The following is a 10,931-nucleotide window of genomic DNA, read 5'->3' on the forward strand; positions in this document are numbered from 1 at the left end:
TTTCATTTTCTCACATCTAGGTTAAATTTTTGTTCCTTAAATTTGATAAATGAAGGTCATTCAAAAAATAGCTTCAGAACACATCTCATATGAAGTTTGCGTCACCCAAAACATGATATGAGCATCTGCTGCTTTCTTAAATATCTTTTAAGGGTGGTAATGGGAAAACTGTTGATAGCTACCATAAGATCTTTATTTGGTGTTACAAAAGAAGGTGGCCCAGTGAACTCAAATTTGGGAGGATGGATGTTTAAACCACATCCAGCAAACCAGATTTAAGTTTCCAATGGTTTCCATAATTTGCTTGAGACAATGATAAGTGGTCAGTGGTAGATACTCAGCTAGTTTAAGGTAAAATGGAAATGTGACATAAAATGCAGAATCCTGGTCTTGATAAGCACAACATAATGTAAAAATATAAGAGATTAATCACTTTAAAGTGAGCATAAATTTTCAGAACAGGGCATAGTTAGCAGAATAGTTAAATATGGCTGGTAAAAGAAATTTTATTCACATTGAGAAGTAAAAGTTGGGTCAAGAGATTCACCAACCTTCTGTGTTAGTTTCCCATGCATTTGCAAGACATTTGACCTACTAGTTCTCAAAGTAATCACCATTAGCTACAACATATTCCTGACAATGATTATAAAGCTGTTGTAAAACATCAGCAAATCTTTCTTGTGGGACTGCACCATGGTCAAACATTGTTGAATATCCATGTCGTTACAGGGGATGACACCTGCTGCTATCAATATGATCCAGAGACCACTTAACAGTCAATGGCATGGTGTTCGTCACCTTTCTGGCCTCCCTAAGATAGGAATTCATGACGGACAAAGCCCTTGCTGCCAAAAAATGTGATGAACATAATCTTAATCTTGGATTTTGTGACCTAAATTTCTTTGGGAGACAGGGAAGACAATGAACAGCACATCATTGACTGCTGCTTGTTCTCCAGATCCTACTGCAAGCACCAGGTCTCATCTCCTGTAATGATATAGATATACAGCAATGTATGACCAACGTGCTTTGAGCGAGTTCACAAGAAGCTTTATGAACAATGTCAGAAGTGTGTTGTACCTAATGGTGATTACTTTGGAGGGCAGTAAAGGTATTTTGTTTGTATCTATTGTTTCCTTCATTTTCTGACACCATTCACAAAACTGTTCAGATGAACCTCGTATTTAATACTTTATTACTCTCATGAAAATTTGTTTGTTGTTTTGAGTGAATGTGTAATGTTTTTGTTCAGGTGTGGGCGCTGGTGGCAGACTACTGCATAATTCACTTTGCTGCCCTCCTCCTGTACCTCACAGTGGAGGCGCCATTGCGATCAGTAACCCGACTACTCTTCCTCTCTTTCAGATAGTAAGTACATGTTGGCTACATAAGTTCAGCTAACCCTCACAGTGAAAATTATAAAAGCAAAAAATATTTATTATTAAGCTGCATTATGAACTGACATCACGTTACCACATCTGTTTTAGAACATGCTACCTAGTATGGATGACATCTTCAACACAGGTAAAATGGATACTTGAAATTGATTGCAGAAGAATGGGAACAGTTACTGGAATGCTGAATCAAATATACAGTAGACTCATATATCAATCAACCTATATAAAACCTATACAGATAACAACTTATTTGCTAAAGGCAGGCATTACACGCTGAAATTTAGTTATGGTATGCATATCTGCCACTTACAATTGCTCAGTTAATCAGAATAGTAGGTGATGAGAACTCAAACTAAATACCATCAGGACCAAAAATTGAAATACAATCACATGTTACATGAAAACCAGATAAATTAAATGCACTGCAACACAACCCAGTACCAGGTACAGTTTCTACATCTACATCTATAGTCTGCAATTCGCCATACAGTTATTGGTAGATAGTACACTGAGTACAACCTGCCTGTCATCAAACCCATCACTCTCCTATTCCGTTCACAAATAGCATACCAAAAGAAATACTGTTGGTACCTGCCCATTTATTTTCTTCTTTTCCCATATCACTCTTGTGACTGGTCTAGTGTGGTCAGTCATGAATTCCCCTCCTAGACTATATTTTTCATCCCAGAAGACGACTTGTTTCCAACAACCTAAAATATTTGTTGGATATATTCCGATCTCCTCTTCCTCAACAATTTTTGCCTCTACATCTATTTCAAATACCATGGAAGTTATTCTTTGATCTATTAACACATGTCCTATCATTCTTTCCCTTCTTGTTGCTAATGTTTTTCACTTGTTCCTCTCCTCACCAGATCTGTGGGGAACCTCCTTATTTCTTATTAGATCACCTAATTTTCAACATACTTCTATAGCACCACATCTCAAATCCTGCAATTCTCTCTTTTTTTTCAAACTTTTCCACAGTGTGTGATTCACATCCATAAAATGTTGTGCTTCAATCATACATTCTCAGAAATGGTCAGTAATGCCCTCTTTGCTGGTACTAGTTTGCTTTTTATGTCTTCCTTGCTTCATTCATCATGTGCTAATTTGCTTCCAAGGTAGCGGAATTCCTTCATTTGGTCTACTTTGTGGTTCCAATCACAATGTCAAGTTTACCACTAAGCTCATTCTGCTGCTCACCATTACTGTAGTCTTTCTTTGGTTTACTCTCAATCCACAGTGTGCACTCATTAGACTGTTTGTTCTATTCAGTGGATTCTTCTGCACTTTCACCAAGATAGCAGTGTCATTGGCAAATCTTTTCATTGATATACTTTCACCTTCAAACAATGGAAAGTCCAAGATTTAGCGGCAACATTATTATGAATGCTACCCAACACAAAGGAGGAACTGAGTTACAGATATGCAAAATGAAAAGACTAGAGTAAACATTTAAGTTTTTGGACAAATAATCCTTTTTGGGCATGGAAAACCCACACACACACATTCACACAAAGACAACTCATATAAACATGGCCACTGCTTCCAGCTGCTGAGGCCCAGTGAAGGTTCCTGTCACCCACCTACCCATCCCCTTCCTACTCAAGCATTACATATGCCTCCTATTCCGCCAGTACACCTATGGTCCTTTCCCATTCTCTACCATTCACCTTATCCCATCTTCTTTTTCTCTTATCTACCCACCCTCCCACCTTCATGTACAGCCTCCTAACTCTGCACCTAACTGCTCTGTCCTGTTGCCACCACGGCACCTGCACATTCTCACAGGCAGCACAAAATCTTCTCCAATCCCTACACTACTATCCCTCCCCCTTCCATCCCATGCTTCCTCATTAACTCCTCCACCCACCCCAGATTGCTGCTCAAATCAGACACAGCTGCAATTCTTAGTGGGCCACAATGACCAGAGACAGTGGATTGTGTGTGTGTGTGTGTGTGTGTGTGTGTGTGTGTGTGTGTTGTGCTTGTGTGAACATCTGTGTGTTTTCTATTCTCCAAAGAAGGACTCTCCTGTCTGAAAGCTTATGTTTAACAGTCTTCTCATTGTGCCTGTTGTGAATCATACATACAATAGAAGACACACATCACATATCAGACACACATCTCTTTAATTCGTATCTACATCCCTAGAAAACCTTATGAATGGTTTGAGAAAAATTAACTTTTATTCTGTAACCAAAACAGTAATGCAACACATGCTACAGGGGTAAATTATGGGATTCTTTTTTCTTATAAGTTATGTAAATGACATTGTACATTCTTCTAATTACCAAATAATTTCTTAAGCTGATGACATCTCTCTGTTGTTTTATGGTGACAATGACATTTTTCAACACTAAATAATTTAGTGTCATAGTTGTTGTTCTGGTCTTCAGTCCAGAGATTGGTTTGATGCAGCTCTCCATGCTGTTCTATCCTGTACAAGCTTCTTCATCTCCAGTCAACCACTGCAGCCTACATCCTTCTTAATCTGCTTAGTGTATTCATCCCTTGGTCTCCCTCTATGATTTTTATCCTCCACGTTTCCCTCCAATGGTGATCCCATAATGCCTCAGAATGTGTCCTACCAACCTATCCCTTCTTCTAGTCAAGTCATGCCACATATTCCTCTTCTCCCCAATTCTATTCAGTACCTCCTCATTAGTTATGCAATCTACCCATCTAATCTTCAGCATTCTTCTGCAGCACCACATTTTCAAAGCTTCTACTCTCTTCTTGTCTAAACTATTTATCATCCATGTTTCATTTCTGTTTCATTTCCATACATGGCTACACTCCATACAAATACTTTCAGAAACGACTTCCTGACACTTAAATCTATACTCAATGTTAACAGATTTTTCTTCTTCAGAAACACTTTCCTTGCCATTGCCAGTCTACATTTTATATCCTCTCTACTTCAACCATCATCAGTTATTTTGCTCTCCAAATATCAAAACTCATCTATGACTTTAACTGTCTCACTTCCTAATCTAATTCCTTCAGCATCACCTGATTTAATTGGCTACATTCCATTATACTCATTTTGCTTTTGTTGATGTTCATCTTATATCCTCCTTTCAAGACACTGTCCATTCCGTTCAACTGCTCTTCCAGGTCCTTTGCTGTCTGTGACAAAATTACTATGTCATCGGCAAACCTCAAAGTTTTTATTTCTTCTTCATGGGTTTTAATTCCTACTCCAAATTTTTCTTTTGTTTCCTTTACTGCTTGCTCAATATACAGATTTAATAACATCGGGGATAGGCTATACCCTGTCTCACTCGCTTGCCAACCACTGCGTCCCTTTCATGCCACTTGACTTTTATAACTGATGTCTGGTATCTGTATGACTTGTAAATAGCATTTTGTTCCCTGTATTTGATACCTGCTACCTTCAGAATTTGAAAAAGAGTATTCCAGTCAACATTGTCAAAAGCCTTCTCTGAGTGTACAAATGCTAGAAATGTAGTTTTGCCTTTCCTTAATCTATCTTCTAAGATAATTCATAGGGTCAGCATTACCTTGCTTGTTCCAACATTTCTATGGAATCTAAACTGATCTTCCACAAGCTCGGCTTCTACCAGTTTTTCCATCTGTCTGTAAGGAATTCATGTTAGTATTTTGCAGCCATGGCTTATTAAACTGACAGTTCTGTAATTATCACACCTGTCAATGCCTGCTTTCTGTCTGATGGTATTTTGCCTGTCTCATACATCTTGCTCACTTGATAGAAGAGTTTTGTCATGGCTGGCTCTCCCAAGGCTACTAGTAGTTCTAATGGAATGTTGCCTACTCCTGGGGCCTTGTTTCAACTTAAGTCTTTCAGTGCTCTATCAAATTCTTCATATTTCCCCATTTCATCTTCATCTACATCCTCTTCCATTTCCATAATATTGCCCTCAAGTACATCGCCCTCTTATAGACCCTCTGTGTACTCCTTCCATTTCTCTGCTTTTCCTTCTTTGCTTAGAACTGGTTTTCCATCTGAGCTCTTGATATTCATACAGGTGGTTCTCTTGTCTCCAAAGGTCTCTTTAATTTTCCTGTAGGCAGTATCTATCTTATCCCTAGTGATATATGCTTCTTCATTCTTACATTTGTCCTCTAGCCATCTCTGCTTAGTCATTTTGCACTTCCTGTTGATCTCATTTTTGAGACATTTGTATTCTTTTTGCCTGCTTCATTTACTGCATTTTTATATTTTCTCCTTTCATCAATTAAATTCAGTATCTCTTATGTTATCCAAGGATTTCTACTAGTCCTTATCTTTTTACCAACTTGATCCTCTGCTGCCTTCACTATTTCATCTCTCTAAGCTACCCATTCTTCTTGTACTGCATTTCTTTCCCCTGTCCTTGTCAATCATTCTCTAATGCTCTCTCTGAAATTCTCTACAACCTCTTGTTCTTTCAGAATCCAGGTCCCATCTCCTTAAATTCCCACCCTTTTGCAGTTTCTTCAGTTTTAATCTACAGTTCATAACCAATAAATTGTGGTCAGAGTCCACAACTGCCCCTGGAAATGTCTTAGAGTTTAAAACCTGGTTCCTCAATCTCTGTCTTACTATTATATAATCTATTTGAAACCTTCCAGTGTCTCCAGGCCTCTTCCATGTATACAACCTTCTTTCATGATTCTTAAACCAAGTTTTGGCTATGATTAAGTCATGCTCTGTGCGAAATTAGACCTGTCAGCTTCCTCTTTCATTCCTTATCCCCATTCCATATTCTCCTACTGCTTTTCCTTCCCTTCCTCTTCCTGCAGTTACTGAATTGGAATTCAAAGGAAGCAACTCATGTCCCAGATTTATAGAATATATTTTTGGAATATCACAGACAGACAAAGAAGGCTGTAAATTTCTTTGTTTACAATTGGATGGCAATCTTTGATGGAAAAACCATTTAACTTGGTGAAACTTGATTTTTTCATAATGTGTAAAATGTTCAAACAACTTACAGGAATCAGGAGGAGGGTGACAACTCCAATATGAATATTTTGATAGGTGCACACCTCCTCATTTTCAAGGCACAAAGGCAATGAGCATCACCACACAAGCAAAGATGACAAACACCAGAAGTTATCAACACTGAACAATAATTACCAAATGGTGAGCAAGCATCATTAACTCTGTTGTTTCATGAGGCAGAGTGCAGGATTCCACACTGAATATAAGCATAAACCTCTGTCTCTATTTATAAGGTCACTTGCTAATTTAATCTCAACTGCTTGCTTAATAAACATACCCCAATACCTGGAAGTGCAAGCCAGAAACTATGTGTCATTATATTCTATAAGATGACCAGTACCAAGGCACTGTTATGCAATACTGGATTTGCTCAGCTATTATAAGCATGTGTGACATTTTCACTCAACACACTGGTCCTCCACAGTCCTGATGGTCTGACCATTGCATGACATGCCATGACTGCAAGGGATACAGTAGAAACTCAACTTACACAAATGAGATGATCATTTACAGACCCTTAACAGGCCCTAATCTTACATGGGAGTTGAACAAAACACTTCACACTCTGTTTCTGCAGAATATAACCAGTTCTATCGGACATGCTACCAGTGTGCCAAAAGCCCACAAAATTAAGTGCCACCTTATTATTTTCAACACTCATCCATCCAACAGTTGGTTGTTAGCACAATGCATGTCTGATCTGTCTTTGACTATAAACATTCTGGCGAAAGTTGACTTCAAGATGGGTTAACCCATTTGACAAACTTTGAGAGTCTGAGATGCAAGACTTCTATGAACCCTTCAAGCTGCACTGGATAGTGACAACTATCAACTGAAGATAAAAATCATTATTAGTTTGCTTTATATTGACAGCATATCATGAAATATCATCAACCTTCCTCCGGATCAATGTGTCAGGGAAGGGAAGCAACCATCCTTCTCCACCTTCATAGTGAAGTGAATCTCTGGGTGGACTGAATTCAGAGGTACTAAAAAGCTATTTTCATTGAGTATAAAAAAAGTTGTTAGATCATCTGAATTCAATCCAACCAAATATTTGCTTCACTATGGAGGTGGAAAAGGATGACTGCCTTCCCTTCCTTGATGTGTTGATCAGGAAGAAGGCTGATGCCACAATGAGGCATGCTATCTATAGAAAGCCATCTTACACTAATTTGTGTCTTCAGGCTGATAGTTGTCACCATCCTGCTCAGTGTGGTGAGGTACTTCATATCTTAGTTCATAGGACACAATCCATCTCAGAACCTGAAAGTTTTTCGGCTGAATTAGTCCACTTTAAAGTCAAATTTTGCTGAATGTTAATAGTAAAAGACAGATCAGACATTCATTGCACTGTCAACCATCCACAAATCAGGTGAGTAATAAAAATATAGAGGTGGCACCTAAGTCCAGTGGCTTTTTGCCTCGTGCAGGTAGCATTTATGATAGGTTTGATTGCATTCTACAGAAACATAGAGTAAATTCTGTTTTTTGCCACTATCTTAAGATAGTTTACTGTACACACTTTCAGCAGACGAGCAAATCTGTTACTGAAGAATACTACCTTGGTATTAGTCATCTTTTGGAATATAACAACAAAGTGACTGTGGTGCACCCTTCCAGATATGGGGATAGTATTATTAAAGAATTACTTGAGATTAAACTGTCAAGTGACCATGTAACAAAGCAGGTGGATCCTATCCAGCTGTTATGTTTCTCTCTCCTTCCTCACCCTCAAATCATTATTATTATTATCAAAAATTTTGTTATATATTTGATATTGTCATTATATGGCATATGCACAGTACCTAAAAATTTCAATGACTAAGGGCTTGCTGAACTCTATTATCTATTACCTTCTTTTGGTTAGAAATCCATAAGTGTGATTAATTTACAAAAATGTCATGTTCATTACAAAATATCAGTAGCTTCAGATTTTGTTAGCATTGTTCTTATGTAAACATGTATCTAGTTACTAACTTCTTGGTAAAGTGGATGCAGAAGCTATATAAATAACTAATGTATCTCTAAAACCAATTACAAAAATATGTTAGCAACTCTTGTACTCAATTAATTCTGGCATTAGTTATAAAATTGTTACTGAAATATTATTCAATATTCAGTAGAAATTAGTACTGTATCTGAAACACATTGTTAAAATGAATTTCCCTTCACAATCCAGCTGTCAGAAACATAAATCTTTAATTGCAATCTGTGAAAATCTAGCAAACAACAATAGCTAACTTCAATTTAAACTTGTAAAAGAGGCATATTAGAACCCTTTTTAGGTTCAGTCTGCTGAGAGTTATGAAACATACAAGATCTACAGCCACCTATATAGGGAAATGTGTCAGAGAGCACCACCTAGTACAAGTTACATGCCAGTAAATGTACTGCATTTTATCTAAATTTCATGTCTTGGAGTTAGTTCACTGACTTATTGACTGATTAAATGACTAGTTGGAAAATGAATGATTAATTGTAATGGACTATGTCAAACTTCAATAATGTTCACTGTGACAATAGGATCAGACTGTGAACTATGTTATTGCCAAATGCTAATTACTGTGTACATCATGTTGGTACCTATTATAACACAGGATCTCAAAGACGTTTCAAGAGCAAATTTCTGTGACTTGTTTACCGCATTTGAACTTTCGTGAATAGTTACTTCAGTGTCTGGTTGCATTTGAGCAACATTAAAGGACATCAGTTTATTATGTGGCTATCCATTTAGCTGTAATGTGATTATAATAGATGAGATCTGATCTGGCCGTAAACATTATTTTATCCAAAATCCAAGTGCAATAAAGTGCTTGGACTTCAAATCTAGTGTAGACTACAAAATTAAAGCAAACTACTTTCAACATCCACTTTTCAGCCAGTTTCAAGGGAGGTACAGGTACTGAGGACAAAGTTGTATATTAACAGGTAGGCTACAACATGTGGTAATAATTTTTAAGTTAATTAAAATATATGCGCTCTGACTGCTAGATAGCAATAACATCTGTGACAACGATAAAAGATAGCAGGACCAGAGATGATTATTAATGAGCAATCTGGTGCACACTAAATAATTAGTAACTGTCTGCCTGTATTGAGATCTGAAAGAGACCAGGTGCACATGATGACTTGTTTAAAAAATGTATGCACTCCAAGTATTATTAACCTTGTGAATATATTGTGTAAAGGTTTTAAAAAGGTGTTTGAATGTTTACTTATTAGTCCTTGAAAGTACATCATAATAAATGTCTGGACAATCAGGAGGACCTTCTAAGACACCAGTAATAATGGAGGAAGACACCAACATGTCACCACAACATTGAAGAAGTATAGCAAATCATTTGAAGAAGGGTCGTAAGAACATCTTTAATTTTTATATCTATGTATTCATAATGAAATTTTATTGTTCAACCTTTTCTTCATTAGCTACAATGACTGTTCAGGTAGCTGAAACCCCTCTTTTTATCTGATAGTGTATTCCAGAATAATCTTAAAAATCATTTAACCCTTTAACTAATATTTTCTTTATCATTTCCAAATCCTTTTCCCATAATTTTACAAACCTTATAAATAAAGTCAGAGGCTTCTGCTTAAATACCACTTGGAATCCTCTCTCCCTGGTCAAACAATAGAGGGACAGAGTTAACGCTGCTTGCTCACACATTGGTAATTAATATTCACCTTGATAACTTCTGATGTTGATCATCTCTGGTTGTGCAGTGATGCCTGTATATTTGTGTTGTCTTTCCACACATGCTGTATTATAATTCATGACTGGCATAGCTATTGAAGGTTTAAATTTCCTAGAACAGCACTCTCTCATTGCATTTGTGTCTTGAAAATGACAGGATGTGCACCTGTTGAAATATCAGCAGTTGTCGCAGGTGTTATCTGGCTGCACTCCCATTAGTTGTTTGAACAAGTTTATATGCAGGAAAATAAGCTGTGCATTGTACTTAATTAGCCTGTTGTCCAGAACAGTATGTAATAAATTATAGAATAGAACTGTGAGGTTTTGCTGCTGCTGATCTCCACTTGAAAAGAATACTACAGACATAGGCTGATACATGATCTGAGGTACAGGGAGACTTGTTATGAAGCTCTTACCCAAAACAAATGTTGCTCTGTATACACTCTCTCTCTCTCTCTCTCTCTCTCTCTCTCTCTCTCTCTGTGTGTGTGTGTGTGTGTGTGTGTGTGTGTGTGTGTATGACATACCCAAATGCTATGATGTACTGGTACATAACTATATACACAAGAAATATGCACAGTTATTACAAAGAACAAAATTGAAAATAACAGACCACAGGCCATTTATCAGTGACTCTTTGTGGTATAAATAACTGTCAGAATCCATAAGAGCATACACTAGGGATACATTTAATACAAAATTGAAATATTTTCTTATAAATAGATGTCTGTATTCAAAGAAAGAATTCTATGCTATAAATGGCATATCATGTAAGGCATAACACCGCTTTTACTTCAGGTATTGAAACTAGGTTTTTGACAAATAATAGTACACTAAGGGACATGTACCTTTGTATGTGATAAAC

The sequence above is a fragment of the Schistocerca cancellata genome, chromosome 2 (genome assembly GCF_023864275.1).
Source record: "Schistocerca cancellata isolate TAMUIC-IGC-003103 chromosome 2, iqSchCanc2.1, whole genome shotgun sequence".
NCBI classification, from domain to species: Eukaryota; Metazoa; Arthropoda; class Insecta; order Orthoptera; family Acrididae; genus Schistocerca; species Schistocerca cancellata.